The following is a 16,820-nucleotide window of genomic DNA, read 5'->3' on the forward strand; positions in this document are numbered from 1 at the left end:
TCAGTTAATCTTTAAGGTACCACAGGACTTCTCGTTGTTTCTGCAGATACAGACTAGCACGGCTCCCCTTCTGAGACTTGTAACTAAACACAGATCTCCTGAATCCCAACAGAGTGTGGTAGCCACATGACCATCTTTGCTCATGAATATTTTTAGGCTATCATGTGGGTAGTGTTGTGTCTGTGTGGGTGACACAGAAACGTGATGTAAGGTAAGTCGACTCCAGCTACATAATTTACGTAGCTGGAATTGCGTATCTTACTTTGACCTTCCTGTGTAATATAAACCAGGCCCAGGAGACCTGTGGAGACATAGGCTGCTATTGACATATTGTCTGCCCCCGGGCAAGTCATTTAATCTCTGTGCCTCAGTTTCCTTTTCTGGAAAGTAGGGCTAATGACACTAACCTTTCTTTGATAAATGTTTTGAGTTCTATGGTTGGAAAGGACCAAGGATTATTTAATAACAGAGCATTTTTGAATTTTGGGTTTACTTGTAGAAATAGATGGGATGTTACCCCACTTTGCTTTCTGAACAATCCAGGGACAATTTCTGCTTCCAGTTACACCAGTGTGAAACTGGAGTGGCTCTTCTTCCATCATTCTGGCCCTTAATTGATGCAGGGCTGGAAGAGAATGAAGTAACCTTTGTTTTGGAAAGCAGTCATACATGGTTACTGATAATACGCGCACTGTATCACTACATAATGCAGTGTTATTGATTCATCCTGAGCCAATCATCATAATCTGATGTAAGCAGAAGAACAGTGTAGTTAAAGTGTAAATACATTGGCAAATCTCAGATCTTAAATAATGTGGGTTTTTTTTAAAACAGTGCATGGCCCATCCTCGATATTATTAATACATACATAAAGCTGCCATGCTTTATTCCATGTTAATTTAATACTAGCTGGTGAAGTGAAAAAGAACTGATGTTAAAAAGATAGAAAGTCAGAGCTTCTGATCTGTATTCAGATCTGAAAAGCGCATCCCCAATTTCATCCTCCCCATTCATTTGCCTGATGTTCAAATATTTCTGTGAAGCCTAAAATGTTAGTACATAGGAAGGGAAGCTAGACAAAGATCCCAGTCCCACCTGGGAAAAGGGTCTGGTCTTGCGAGGAGCAAAATGCCTCCTGCACCCTTCTGTGTGCTCTTCATTGCCGTGACAGTCACTAAAAACTGAGACTTTTCAGTATCAGTGAGGGACCTGCTCCTACTGGACCAGATCCTTAGCTGGTGTAAATGGGCATTGCTCCATAGAAGTCAGTGGAATTATGCCCATTTCTATTAGTTGAGCCCATTTATATTAATTGAGGATCCAGCTGGTATCAGTGGGGTTTTTGCCATTATTTCAACTAGATTGGGCTCAAAATGACTATTTATTGGACTGTTTCATTTGGATTTTCCACAACTGTCTTCTAACAGCAGCCAGCTCCTCTTTACATTCTGGTTCCTACATCTAACCCAAGAAGCAGGGATTCAGCTAATGCAAACAACTTGTATGTAATCATCTCTTTAAAGCATTTCAAGCAGCATTTAGACCTGGAATGTAAATACACGGCATTAACTGCCATCTGCTACCCATACGTCAGACCTGGCTTCCATTACTTTTATTGTCATACTGGGTCAAATCCTGAAGCCTTTTACTCTGTTTTTATCTAGTCCTTTCTAGGGACAGGCTCTCATTGATTATGAAATTCCATCAAGGTTTTCCTTACGTGTTTATAGCATATCAAGCAACCTTTGAAAATTAAAAATGGTGGTGATCTATAGCATCTATAGGAGAAAGGTTCTTGGGAGGGGGAACCACCCCTCCTTCTCCATCTAATGCATGCAGACTGTTTAAATCTCACAATCTTAGCTGAATTAGGCTCTGATCCTGACACAGACTTCACCCGTGTGCATTTCTGTGCCTGCATGGAGCCCTGTTGAAGGCAGGAGATTTTCTGCAGATGTCCTCCCGTATGGAGCTAGTTGCAGAACCAGGGCCTTAATTTATGAAAGGCTCTTTGCTGGCCAGATTTCCTTATTTCTTTTATAACAAATCCAGTTTTAGCTAAGCTCCAGACAACCGCCATCAAGTTACTGAGAAATCCTGGGCTACAGCTTTAAGACAGTGCACAGTATTCCGAAGGCACGATGGGCATCTGTCCACGTGATTAACTGTTGGTATGGTAACAAACCCTGATTAGTGAACTGTGCAAGTTAAAATCCCTCTTAGGAGGCTAAAGATCCTAGACTTATATGTACAATACTACTGCTTATAAGCATTTCCTCCACAAATAGGCATACCCTTTGCTCAAGGTAGAGTGGGTCAAATTCATCCGTTGTGTAATTCCACCAACAAGAGCTTATACCAGGGATGGTTTTGACTCAATGTGATTACTGCTTGGATTGAGGGCACAGGACAAACACAGGACAAAGGGATGTTATTTTGCAGGTGGTGTGATGTGAGATGCTGTCATAAAGATGATGTAAATTGTGCAGGGGAATTACAAAGGCGAACTAGAGATACCAGGACATCATACAAGTAAAATCAAGATTAGCCAAAGTATGAAGTACATTTACTCATGACTAAGAGGAACATACTGTGACTGTCTGCACCATTATGCTCACCCTTTTTACAAGACTATGATAAATTTTGTACAAAGCATGCCTTGTGAGGTATTGTTTGAAGACTCATAATCTGCTGAACATTATTGTCCTGGTAAAATATACATGGCAAAATTGTAATGAAAATTATAGAATTCTACTGTATGACTCTTCTGAAACATGTTCTAAGTTTAGAAAAGCAGGCACTGACCTGTTTCTCTAGAGGCAAAAGGCAAACTGATGCCATGGCCAGGTGCCAATTTAATCAGATGGAATTTTACCAGGTTAAGTGACCATTCTTTGGCAGGAAGAAGGGTCTAAGCGAGAAATTTACATCTTGGCAATGGAACAGCTGGAAGTTCCCATCCCACAGACTTTTGGAATCGCAGCTGGAGATGATTCTCAAAGAAGAGAAATGTTATAAGAAAAGGGAATAATACACTCCCTAGATCACCTCTTTCCTCCTTTTCTCTCTGCCCATGGCAACAACTCCTGAAGGATAAGAATCATAGAATACTAGAATGGGAAGTGACCTTGAGAGGTCATTGAATCCAGTCCCCTACCCTCACGGCAGGACCAAGCACTGTCTAGATCATCTCAAATAGATGTCTATCCAGCCTGCTCTTAAAAATCTCCAGAGATGGAGATTCCATCCAAGAAAAGGAGTATTGGACTAGGAAAGAGGTCCTGGCTAAAAGGCATCCACTCAGTCAGCAAGACTACAAAAGAATATGGGGTAAAAGAGGCCCTTTTGCTCTAAGTTCACTTGACCTTGTTAAGTCAGGCGTTAGTTTGTGTTTTACCTTTTATTTCTTTGCAACCAATTCTGACATTTATGTCTCATTCCTTGTATCACTTAACTATCTATCTTTGTGTAGTTAATAAACTTTTTTTTTTTTTTTTTTTGGTAAGCCAGTGGTTTGGGGTTTAAATATTTGAGGAAACCCCATTTGAGATAATTAGGTTTGTGTATATCATTCTGTTAGAGAAAAGATGGATTTTACCTGAGTTTGTCTGTCCAAGAGGGTCCAAGTACAAGACACACATTTCTGGGGGAAAATCTGGGACTGGGAATTTGGTGGTTTCGCTCTACAATACAATTCAAGGGTGGCTGGGTGGCTGGCAGAAGCACTCTTTTATAGCTAAGGGTAATATACATGCTGAAAACAGTGTGTGAGCAGGCCAGGAATGGTTGCTGTCACAGCAAAGCAGTGTAAAAGGGGCCTCGGTTTGGGGAACCGAGGAGGATACAGCTGTCCAACAGATTAGATGGTAGCCAGGATAATGTCACACATACCCTACTAGATCAAAGAAATGACCGATGGAAAATCCTTGTTATACTATGGAATCCACCCCCTACTAGTGCAAGTACAGAGTCTTCCCTTAAAGAGAGCCAAAATGCTAAGGGAAAGGCTCTGGGATTATTAGCACTCTGGGCAAATAATTTCTCAATTCACCTTAAGTCAAAGTAGCACATGAGCCCTTTCTAGCCATTTCCCTGGAGTTCCCCATCTCTTTCCCTTCCATTCTATCTCTGCTTTTTTTTTTTTTTTTTTTTTCAGAGAAGCCTCCTCCAAGCCAAGTGACACATACCCTGTTTGAAGTTCTGGCCTGCTGTTGAAAAAGAGGTAAATCAGGGTGGCACAGCTAAAATGTGCCCATCTGAAGTGAGTAGAATAAATTTCCACTTGCTTCAGTCCTCCTTGTCTATAGCCACACCGTGCGATAAAAGAGGTAGAAAAAGACTATCTGTGACCCATGATTATTAATGGACTGGAGGGAGCAACATGAGTGAATTCATTACCAGGTCTCTGTTAGCAACACCAGATTCTGAGCTCGTAAGGGCTGTCATGTTTGCCTACACAGATGCAATGTACAGGCTTTCTTTCTGTATCCTAAAGAAGCATACGGGTTGCAGACCTGTCATAGTCTTTGCAGGCCATCTTTGGGTGACACACGGTGCTTTGAAATACTTGATTATTAAAAGCGCCGTATAAAACTGAATGCTGCCTCTCATAAGCTAGCCAGAGCAGGGAGCTTCCGGTTACCCACATATTCATGCTCCACATCCATCTCCTCTTAACTCGCCTTAACTTGTACGCTGCTGGCATATATGCTAAACTTTCAGCAGTTTAATTTTTCAGTGAACAGGGTTTTACCACTAACTCTGACTGCAGTCAGTGAAATAGCATTGCTGATATCTGTGCTCCTGTTTCCCAAGGATTAATCCAGTAAATTATTATTATTAAATGCTGAAAACCTGCATTTAAATACTATGAGTTGTGACACGCACTGACAGAATCCAGGAAATGAAAAGTTAAGGCAGGCAACTTTCTTATCTCCTCCGGTGCAGCACTGGGATGGGTTGAGGGACAGAGGCTTAGATGTAACTTTGTTGTTCTTTATTTTCTTGGTATTTCTTTTGAGTTTCAAACTGTCCCAGTCTATTGGGTAAATGTTCATTCAGGCTGCAACAGTTAAGATGATTAAGGCCACATCTTGTCCTCATGTCTCATGGAAGCACATACATTTCAATGTTAAGGAAATTATTTTTTTATTTTTCAATATTCCCCTTTTCTCCTTCAAAGACCTCCCAGCCTAACAGTTGAATTTAGGGGGCATTTTGAGGCTTGGGATTCTCACTCTAATGGTTACCTAAATCCAAATACAGTTTGAACCTCCCAAACCTGGCAACATCTGTGGTCCAGCAGGGCCATGGATGTTGCTGGACCAAAGAGCCCAGGAGCAACCCCCAGTATTAGCTGGGGCTAGGCAGCAGCCAGGAACTCCCGCCTCGCCCAGGGAATTCCTGGCGTTAGTGGGACCATGTGGCCAGGGACCCCTGGCTGCAGGGAAGGTGTCTCTGGCCGGCCGGCCCAGGCCAGGGATCCTGTAAAACCCCTGATGGCAGCGGGATAAGGGTGACCAGGCAGCCTCTGCTGGGGAACCCCTGGCTGAAGCGGGGCTGGCGGGGACAGGTGGCCCCAACCGGGAACCCCGGGGAACACCCTGTAACAGCAGGACCGGCAGCAGCCAAGTGATCCCCGAACCTTGAGAAACCCTGGGGCAGCAGGCAGGAAGCAAGGTGGGGAGACCTGCTGGGTCAGCTTTAGTAGGGTCAGCAGCAGTGCAGGGAACAGGGCAGCCAACAGGGGAGAACTGACCTCCCGTGATCTGGCAAAATCTCTGGTCCGGGACAGCGCAAGGCCCCAAGATGCCAGACCAGGGAGGTCAGGAAAGGTCAGATTTGGATCTTGATCTGAACTGTGCAGCTCAGTCCCCCACGGAGAAAAGGGACAGGACTTGGCTGGGGTGAGTCCAAAGGGGAATTCTTTATTCTGGCTGCTGAACACTGACAAATCCAGTGGCTCTTTTTGTGGCTCTTGCTCCCCAATTTTTTAACACCACCTGTCCAGCCCATGGAGAGAAATCTGGGGTCTTGGTACATCATGTCTGCCGAAGCCCCAGTTCCTCTCATTTCAGCAGACTGGGGGACTGAAATAGCGGGGGTGGAGTGTGGGCGGGGCTAGGCTGGCAGTTTGGGAAGGCAGTGCTGACTTATAGCAGGTGTCGAATTCACATAGGCAGCTGCTATTACAGGGCCCTGGTCTGGAACCGGAAGTAGAGGGCAGGGCTGGGTTCCACTCAACACCCGCCTCCCCATTTCCACTCAGGGAAAAGACGGTGGAGACTATTCTTCCCTGATATCACACGCTGGCCAATGATGAAAAGAGCTCAGTGAACAGCAAAGTAATGCCCTGGGTGCAGTGCCTAAAATTGGGGGCTGCTGTGAGCCTCCGAGGCAAGCAAATCCACCAGGAAGCGCAGGACCCACCGCTTGTGAAACTTGTGAAGCAGGTCTCCATTTTAAATAAGCAAAAAAACCAGTGTGCGCCTCTGCTTCTCTCTTTGACGTAGCTCAGCTGGGCAGCTTCAGTCAAAGGAATGTGAAAAGCTGGCTTCCTGGTAGACCAAACTTAGTGAATAATTTTGCAAGAGATCATTTCTACATAGACCACTTATTCTATTACTGCCTTTGTGGACCCTAGAGGACCCCAAAGAAATAGATTTCTTGTCCATTTGAACAAACTGATTGTGCCATAATGAAGCATTCTTGGAATATGCCATTTTAATTGTGGAATTATGATCCATGAGAGAACACTTGCTAGGTACCATTAATCATTAGACTGGTTGCGGTATTCCCCAGGAGAGACACTGAAGTGCAATTACATAAGAGAGGCCATATAATGATACAGTAAATTCTAATTTAAGCCATTGAGTTTTCCTGTAACTCTTTGTCCTGTAGGGTCTGGTTAACACCCTGACTAAGGGTAAAAGAGAGAAATGCAGGTGTGTTTTACAGGCGCATCATGGAAGAACAGGTTCTTAATGCAAGGAGAGATAAGATCAGGACTCCTGTTCTAATCTCAATTCTGACACTGACTCACTCGGTGACCTAGGACAAGTCACTTCACCTCTTTGTGCCTCAGTTTCCATGTATACAAAATGTGACTAGTACTTCTTGCCTACCCCACAATGGGCTGGAAGGGTTTATTACATTGTGTGTGGAGGAAGTCCTGCCCCCTCTCCAGCCATACTGGATATGCTCCAGGTGCTGGACTAATATAAAAGAAAGCAAGTCAGCTCAATCTGGGCCATACCTGTGGTAGGAGCTCCAAAGGTGAACCAGCCACAGACTAGCAATGGGAGCCAGAGACCCAGGAGATTGGGATGAGCCTTCAGAGCTGGAAGAACCTCAGGAGTGATTTCTGTTGCTGAGCCTGAGGACCTTCATGGATCACCCCACCACCAGGGCTGGTAGGAAGTGACCCAGGCAGGGTGCACGAGTGGTATCTCCCACCCGAGCGAGCTTAGCATGTTTTGGTGGGATTCCCCACCAAGCGAATGGTGGATCACTCCATCACTGGCACAGCCCTGGGTCAGGACCCAATGGATTCATGGGGAGTTGGGTGGGCTCCCCTACCAGAGATCCTGCACCACTCCCTTCTTCTAATGATAGTCCCTCAGTCCCAGCCATTATGCCACGCTGCCCTGCACCCAAGGGCCATTCCATAGACTCTGGCCACTAGACCACACTGCCCAATAAGCAAAGGCTGCTCTATAGACTCTGGCCATTAGGTTGCACTACCCTGGGGGTATAGACAGACAGACTGATAGTGATAGTAGTGGTGTCCACACACCCCAGTGATAGCCCCTTTTAGGACGGGGTTTGCATACACCATCACACCCCCACAGAGCATGGGAAGAACAGTCAATGTCTGCAAAGTGCTTTGAGGCTGCATATAATAAATCCTGTTAATGCAAACAGCGAGCCGAGTTATTTTCCATTAAACATGGAGACCTCTATTTAGGGTTTTACATTTTTAATAAGTCACTCTCCGAGAGAGTTGATTCCTGCTCCTGGAGTTCCCTACATGTTGTGGGGACAGAATCTGATCCCATGTCATTTGAAGTTGGAGATAGAGTGAGCAATTTCATTGATTGGATTCTGGTCCATTAGGAGAGGTTAACAGGTGACCTAGGATTTGCTTCATTGATTTTTTTTCCAATTTATATCTTTCATTTGCTGAAATATGGAAGCTTCATTCTGTTTCCATTTAAATCAGTGGACATTGCGTGATGGTTTGGTGGAGGCAGATTGGGTCCTGGATTTCTAGCTGTCAGGGACCAGGATTAATATAAAACAGGTGTTCAGGAAGTAACACAGGGTCCAGTTTGCTGCTGGCAGAATAAAGCGTGTGGCCTATGTGTGGTGGAGTGTCTGCTGGAAGTAGAGAAATGAGGCACTGAAGCTGAGCAATCCATATGTTGTCCACAGGGAAGAATACAGAGAGTGAACGCCTCTTTTATGATCATTATATTCAACTGAAAATACCCCGTTAGTGCAGGCTAGTTCTGTCACGGTTTTATCAGCTCTTTATCAGTTACGTCAGTGCCATTGATCTACCTAGTAGCCACTGGCAATTAGACATAAAGGATGGTAACTAAGGAATCCTGAACTTCTGTCATAAGGGGAACTTTATTTTAACAAAATGACTTCAGAATTTGCCCAAGTTCTCGATATTCCACAGATCATTAAGTATTGTCCTGCCAGGTTCTACGTGTCACTGTGACAGAGTTTGCAGCTGCATTGTATCAGTGGTAAGTTTGGCAAATGCTTGTAGGATACAGAAAAAACTTCCATGGGCCATTAAGGACATAGATCTCATCATAAAGTTAAAAGGAACGAGAGAAATGATAAGAGCTGTCAGACAACAGGTTTCAAACCTAAGGATTTATATGCCCACTGAAAACCATAAAAATCCAAGTTCTGTAAGAAATAAATGGGTGAAATCCACTGATTTTACTAGGTAGTTTTGGTTTAAAAACTTGTAGTGCCTTGATTTTGGCTCAGTTCATATTCAGCCATGAGCTCGAAAAGGTAAGAACTGCTGGATTTGGCCCAATAATAACAACGTTTGCATTGACAGTGTTTGAACAGTTTACAGCTGGGGAGATACAACCCTTTTAGGTTTTGCTCTTCACATTTCTCTAAGTCAGGGAGACAGCATTGCCTGCCTGGAAAGGTGAGCGGAGAGGGTATGAATTACACCAGAGACATGGAAATGCCCCTTGCTGCTCATTTCAGACTGAACATGGCATGTGGGAGATGAGAGAACCCCAGGGAGGGACTATTTCCCTAATTAGCCTGTCTGAACAAAACCTTTCGTTAACCTACACAGAAAGCGTATTCAGTTCCCACTGGCCTGAGAGCGAGCATTAGGGATCATGTGACAGGGCCTGCATTATGTCATTGTATCCATCTCTGTCCTGTGTATACATGTCTCTGCCTTACAAGACCGGTGACAGTCACTCTTGGTACTGCTATCAAAGTGCCAGCTGAAGGTAACCTACTTGCTCCGTGATTTCTGTGGAGACATCCATGTAAGTCAGGGGTGGCCAACCCATTCTGGGTAAAGAGCCAAGATAGCAGTGGATCCAGAGCAAAGAGCCGGGGCAAAATTGTTGAGCACACAAAAAAAAAAAAAAAAAAAAAAAGGACTGCCCCTTTAAGAAAACACATTTAAATGCATTTTGAGTTTTTTGGCCACAGCAAGCTCCTGGCACCCACCGCCATCTTTAATTCTGCATCTTTCATGGCCGCGTCAGACAGTTCCCCTGCCCAGGTCAGCACAGGGAGCCGGGAGGAAAGGGCCATTTCTGAGGGCACGGGAGGGGGGGGGAAGGGGCGGCTTAGAGCCATGGGGGGGCTTCATGATCCTCACTCGAGGGAGAGGGGGAAGAGCCGCATGCGGCTCGTGAGCCACGGGTTAGCCATGGCTGATGTAAATGATCATTGGTGCTAGTAACCGGCTCACAGGCTGGTTCCAGACTATCATTGGATATGTACCTGTTGTGTTGCACCGCCTCCTAGCAAGATGTGGCATTATAGGGGCTCCCAGCCTCACTTTCCCGCAATATCATCAGCAAGTTAAACAAGGTTTTAGGCAGGGAACAAAGCCGTGTCGGAGGTGTCTAGTCTATTAATGAAAGGGCCAGTGAAAATGCAGCTAAACTTCACCCCACTGTTCGGGCTGGGAGACCGAGTCGGTCTTAGTTTATCCATTCCCACCTGGGTTCACCGCTCCCCTCCAGGAGAGTTCTTGGCTCGCGTCCCTTCCCTAGAGTCAGACCTCTTGCCACTCCTTGGGAAGAATCCTTGCCTGGTGTCAGGCATCTGCAGTGCTGTCAGCTGCAACATGTCTGTGGGGCATCATATAGCTTCTGGCAGGTTGAGCTTCCTTTGGGGAGTCCATAGGAATGCACCTTCTGGCTTGCTCTGAAGCTCTTCTGCTCAGCTATCTAGGATCACCTCCCCTCAGCAGCTTCCTATCTCTATGACCTCCCCTCTGGGGCTAAGCCTTTAGCAAACTCATTAGCTGCCAGACAACCAGCCACCTAGGAATTTAATTTCTTCCAGGTGATGCCTTCTTCCTTATAGGTACTTATTCCAGGTAGGCTGGTGACTGACTCTCCTTAAAGGGCCAGCTCCTGTGACACAGAATCCAGTGCTAATTTATGGTATGCATAACCCATTGATTTAAATGTGGGCAAAACTCTGCCTCTGCATCCCATCTTACAGTCAAAGCCTAACAAGGATCTAATTTTGAGTTCCCTTTGCACCCTCTGGCACTGTACACAGTCCCTGTTTAGCTCAAATGTAAATGTTACTCGGTTATCTTTCTATTGAGCCCAATAATTTGGGTCTGACTAAAGCAGACCTTGCATTTGGCTAATGTAGATCTTCCAAAAATGCATCCAGTCTCGATCTGAAGAGTTCAAGAAATGGATAATCCGTCACTTTCTATATGAGTTTGCTCTAGTGGTTCATAGCCCTTATTGCTAAAAACGCGTGCCTAATTTCTAACTTGGATTGGCCTGGTTTCAGTTTCTGGCCATTGATACTTGGTCTACCTTTCTCCACTAGCCACCTGGTATTTTCTCCCTTGGACAGTATATACACTGTCCGTGATCTTCTTTTTGATAATGGGAACACATTAAGCTCTACATTTCTTACCAGAAAGGCGTTTTCTTTATCCCTTGAATCATTTGAAGCTCTTTTCTGTGTCCTCTCTCAGTTGTTCAGTGTCTTGCTTTAAAATTTTAGTATCAGTCTCACCAATGCTATGTGGAGAGGTGAAATCCTGTCCCGGCACCCCTGTTTATACACCCAAAGATCACATTCATCCTTTCTGCCCACAGCATCACATGGGGAGCTCAGGTTTACTTGCTTAGTCCCTGTGACTCCTAACTCCTTTTCAGTCATTGCTGTACGGCTACAGCACCCTATTATGTAGGAGTGGTTGACATTCCTTGGTCATGAGTAGGGATATAAAATCCCATTTCATTGGTTAAATGGTTACATGTGGTGTTTAACTGGTTAACCAATTAAAGGGGAGGCAGGAAGGCCACCCTACCGCCATTGTGGACAGGAGCTGCTCGGCACGCCCCAGTCTGTGGTGGGCCCTGAGGGGCTGGAGCAGACCCCTGCCTGTGGCACACAGGGGGTTAACTGGTTAACTGTTAATTGGTTAACCATTCACATCCCTAGTCATGAGGTATTCCTCCACATTTGGCTGTATTGTAGTACATTATGTTTGAATGTTGAATGCACCTATATAACTGCCCTAGCCTCCTTGCATCCTTTGCAAATTTTAACCAGCAGAGTTTTTATCTACTATATATTTTAGAGAGTTTGTCTGTTTGTTCAAGAACTCCTCCTAAACAGTAAGAGCTAGGACCACCAAATTTGGTATGCAGTGTCCTCTTATCCTAACTTAAAGTAACCTAGGGCATGTCTACACTACCCCGCTAGTTCGAACTAGTGGGGTAATGTAGGCATACTGCACTTGCAAATGAAGCCTGGGATTTGAATTTCCCGGGCTTCATTTGCATAAGCCGGGCGCCACCATTTTTAAATCCCGGCTGGTTCGAACCCCGTGCTGCGCGGCTACACGCGGCATGAACTAGGTAGTTCGGACTAGGCTTCCTAGTTCGAACTACCATTACTCCTCATGGAATGCCTAGTCCGAACTACCTAGTTCGTGCCGCGTGTAGCCGCGCGGCACGGGGTTCGAACCAGCCGGGATTTAAAAATGGCGGCGCCTGGCTTATGCAAATGAAGCCCGGGAAATTCAAATCCTGGGCTTCATTTGCAAGTGCGGTATGCCTACATTACCCCGCTAGTTCGAACTAGCGGGGTAGTGTAGACATACCCCTACAGAGTTGATTATGCCAGGAAAATGGGATGTACCCAGAATGGGATTGCTTCTCATCAAACCAAACAGAAATGAGACAATCACTAAAGCAAGTACAGTCGAATTGGCATAACTGAAAGATGTTGGAAAGAGACGGAACCAAGATGAGCCAAATAAATAGGATGAACCTGCAATGGGACTGCTTCTCAATAAACCTTACAGAAAAAGAGATAAAATGGAGAAATTTGTAGTAGTGCTCTCCTTTGGCATAGCTAAATCAATGCTTAAGGTTTGAAAACTAGAAGACAATGTTATTGGAAATCAAAGTGACTATAGCCCTTTTTGGTTAAAATGTAGTGAATGATAAGAGTTTATAGGGATGAAGAAAAAAAATACAAGTGATTGAATTTCCCAATTATGGACTCTGGCCACACTGGGTAAATCTGCTAGTATTTACTATGATCATTTACGGAAATGTTGAGTAGTGTTGGGCCTAGTCCCAACCCTTGTGGAACCTCACTAAAAACACCCCCAATCCATGCTGACTTGCTGTTGACAATCGTTTTCTGAGATCTGTTGGTTAACCAGTTCTGAATCCATCGAGCGTGTGCTCTGTTGATGATGAACTGTGCCGATTTTATATGGAGTCTCCAAACAGCAGTGTCATTGCACCCTGGCGTTTGACATTGCTTCTGTGCCTCATGCTCGAAGCTGAGCAGTAAGCAGGGGGAGAATAAAAATAGAAGAGAACAGAACGAGAAGTCTGGCATCAACATTCAGGCCATTCAACAGTATGGAGCATAGTTAGAAAGGACCGAATCCACCATAATGACAGGCCGCAACTTGTCAGAAGCGATCACATCAAAACAGCAGATCCTAATAAAAGCTCAGCATGTGGGAGAGATGTGTTTATTAGAATGTGACTTCAGCATTGTACATGCTCACCCGTACACCAGGAGGGGTATATCTACAGGGCCTGGAGCAGCAAAATATTAGGGGCAGCAGAACATTCAGTAACTCTGTAAGCTACTGTGGGTGGGTAGGGACAGACGTTTACTGGTTTGCCTAGGGCAACAGAACCCATAGACTTGAACGTAGTACATGATTCACTCTCCTGTGACCTAGTAAAGGATACAGAAAATGTGTCACAATATGATAACTAGAGAGGGAAGCATGTATTCATGGACCCAGAAAGAAAACCCGATTCTCTTCTCGGTTGCATTGACGTGAATTGGGAGTAACAATACTGCAGTGAGTTACATGTGTGCTTAATTCGTGAGAGGTCAGAGTGAGGTCACTGTAGGTCTTGCCCATGAAATCTGGAAGTGAAAAACGACATACCTGAATATCAAGACACCAGAGAATGAGCATGAGATTGTGCGTAGCAATAATAAATTCAGGCAGCGTCTGAACCTTGATGCTTTACAGCTAGAAATGTTTCAGTGGCACATCCAAATTCAGCAGAATCTTGTTCATTCTCATTCTGTTCATGGAATCCTTCTCACCCACCCAAAACTCCAAACAGTTTCACTTTGTACAGATCCCAGTTTGCGGCTCTTATTCACGTGTGCTGCCCCAGTGAAGGCTGCAGAATCGCGCTCTCAGTACTGAGCAGCAGGCGTTCTGGCGAGGTTTCATGTTCGACTCTCTTTCGTTACGAAGTCTGCTGCGGTAGGTTTGGAGCTCCCTTTTCAAAGGGACAAAATCATTTTGGGCTCTCAATGGGAAGCACCATAAAGGGGCATGATGATCGGAAGAGCTGAGCCATGAGCACTCAACCTCCAAAAATTAGGCCTGCTGAAGGTGTCAGTTTGGGCACCCAAAAGCACAAGTGGTTTTTGAAAAGGTAGGGGGCACTGTGCTGGTTCTTGGGTAACTGTATTGCTGGGAGTATTCTGAATTATCACCCTATGTTTGCCCTGATCTATGCATTTTGTATCTTCCCTTTCCTTTATTACTATTTTTCTTACCATAATTAGTTTGCCCACTTGCTAATTTGCAATATTCAGTGGGAGTCTCCCAGTCATTTTTGCAAATCCATGAAGGCTAAGCTTAGGAACAACCAGGGAGTCAGAGTGTTTTTTTCCTCCTTATTAACAGGAAGCAGCAATTGATTGTCAAATGCTGCATCTGAACAACTCATCAAAATAAAATGCTCACATGCTTGGCAAATACTCTCCTCTGACTGGCTATCAGCAGCAAGCTAATCATTTATTATTATAGCTCTCTAGAGTTAGATGATTATGCGTAGCTTTAGGATTTAATAGACAGCCATGTCTCTATGTTGTAAGCATTGCCTGAAACACTGTGTTTGATGCATTATATCCCTAGTGACAGCTGACAGGTCAAAAAGTAGAACTAAACAGCTGTGTTGTACCCTTTGGATATTGGAAATCACAAAGCACAGGGAAGTTTTTAACCCTTTAGCTATGGGAAAGGAAGCTAGGAAACTGGTCCATGTATCATTTTATGTATAAAATGTACTTGCTTTCTCCCTCTGAGGCTGTGTCTACATTGGTGTGATCTTGCGCCAAAGTAGCCGCTTTTGCGCAAAAACTTTCTGCCTGTCTACACTGGCCGTGTGTTCTTGCGCAAGTACACTGATGTTCTAATGTATGAAATCAGGGCTTCTTGCGCAAGAACTCTGATGCTCCCGCTCAGGAATAAGCCCTCTTGTGCAACTGTTCTTGCACAAGAGGCCAGTGTAGACAGGCAACATGAATTTCTTGCGCAAGAAAGCCCTATGGTTAAAATGGCCATGAATTTCTTGCGCAAGAGAGCATCTACACTGGCATGGATGCTCTTGCGCAAAAGCACATCTCTTGTGCAAACGCACATGCCAGTGTAGTCTCTCTCTTCTGGAAGAGTTTTTGCATAAGAACTCTTCCACAAAAAGAGTTCTTGTGCAAGATCATGGCAGTGTAGACGTAGCCTAAGGTGCAATGAAATAGCAATGTGCTATTTTGAAAGATCGCATGCACACTGATTGGACACTATCTCACATTTAAGGGCACCCGGAACCAGTTCAGGCAGGGCATTCGGTCAGCAGTTGCTTCTGGGTGCTGCTGCCTGAGGCTATCTGAGACGCGTGCTCAAAGGGACTCCCCTGGACAGCCGTTTCTCAGTTTCTGCTGCTTGCTTGCCAACCTCTCCGAGGGACAGCAAAGCATTTCCTCTGTATGATCTGGTCACCCTGCTTCAGGACACCACAGCACTCCCTACCACAGAGCTGGAGCTGCCCCTGGGCACACGATGGTCCCACATTGCCAAGCTGCAGTTTCTGCAGGCTGCCTTCATGGCCCTGTGTGGGGGTGTGTACTCACCACCTTGCCTCAGTGACCCACTGCCAGTCTTCATCTAGCCCATCTCCAGGCAAACTGTAGTCTGTATGGGCCGCTCATCACCGGCACAGGGTGTGGATCTGCTGCCCCGCTTACCAGGGCTGTCTTGCTACCGCTCTCCAAGACCCAGGCCTTGCCCCAGGCCCTGCAGCCTGGGAGCAAACTTGGATGGAACTCCCCTAGCCCTGCCTTGCTGCCCCAGTACTGCTCTAGCTCCTGAGAGCCTCCTGCTTCCTTAGCTGCCAGCTCCTTACTGCTCTCTCCCCTCAGCAGAAAACTGTTCTCTTCTTTATATAGCCCCCAGCTGGGTCCTCATTAGCCCTAATGGCCTTTGCTTTCAGCCCCTGTTCTCGCCTGGATTTTGCCCTTAGAAGGCCAATGCAGGGCGTGTGCCCTGTCACACACCCTCTCTTCCGGTCCGGGCCTCTCTCCCCCGCCTGCCCCTGTTCTGGGCCTCCAGTTACTTTCCCTCCGGACCTGGCTTCCCCCAGGGCCCTAGCTACCCTCAGGTTCTCTCTAGCTGCCTCTGAGCATGCGTAGCAGAGTTTGCATGACGGCCGGCGCGCTCCCCAGAGTGTCGCCTCGCAGCTGTCAGTGCGGGGCAATGGTGCCCTGTCACACCCTGCACGAGCTCGACTCTGAGATCCTCATTGAGACTCTCTGCCTGTGTGTGGGAGCAAGGCCCTTGCAACCGCACCCCATGATGGAGAGACGGTTTAGGAGGCTGGACACCAATTCCGACTAGTGAGACAGGCTGGTGATGGAGCACAACTTCAGTATGAGGAAGGAGACATTCCTGGAGCTGTATGCCTGGCTCACCCCTGCCCTCTGTCGATGGAACACCCAGATGTGACCCGCCATCCACCTGAAGAAGCAGGTCACTGTCGCCATCGCCATCTGGAAGCTCACCATGTCAGACAGTTACGAGTCTGTGGGCAACCAGTTCAGCATGGGAAAGTCCACCGTTGGGGCCCTCCTCATGGAGGTAAGGCACTCTTGGGCTGCATTCCTTGGAGTGGTGGGGGGGAAGGAGAAAAACTGGAAAGGGGGACCCTTCCTCAACTGTGAGGGGGCCATAGATGGAACCCACATCCCTATCCGGGCCCCAGAACACCAACCCACCCAGA

At 46.0% G+C, this 16,820-nt stretch overlaps 1 protein-coding gene across 1 annotated transcript in view; it reads left to right on the forward strand.

Annotated features, from left to right (window-relative positions):
* LYRM9 (LYR motif containing 9) overlaps positions 1 to 16,820 on the forward strand; it is a 95,108-nt gene that overhangs the window by 37,641 nt on the left and 40,647 nt on the right. The window lies entirely within an intron of this gene.

This window comes from Pelodiscus sinensis, chromosome 21 (assembly GCF_052426305.1).
Source record: "Pelodiscus sinensis isolate ZL-2025 chromosome 21, ASM5242630v1, whole genome shotgun sequence".
Classification (NCBI taxonomy): Eukaryota; Metazoa; Chordata; order Testudines; family Trionychidae; genus Pelodiscus; species Pelodiscus sinensis.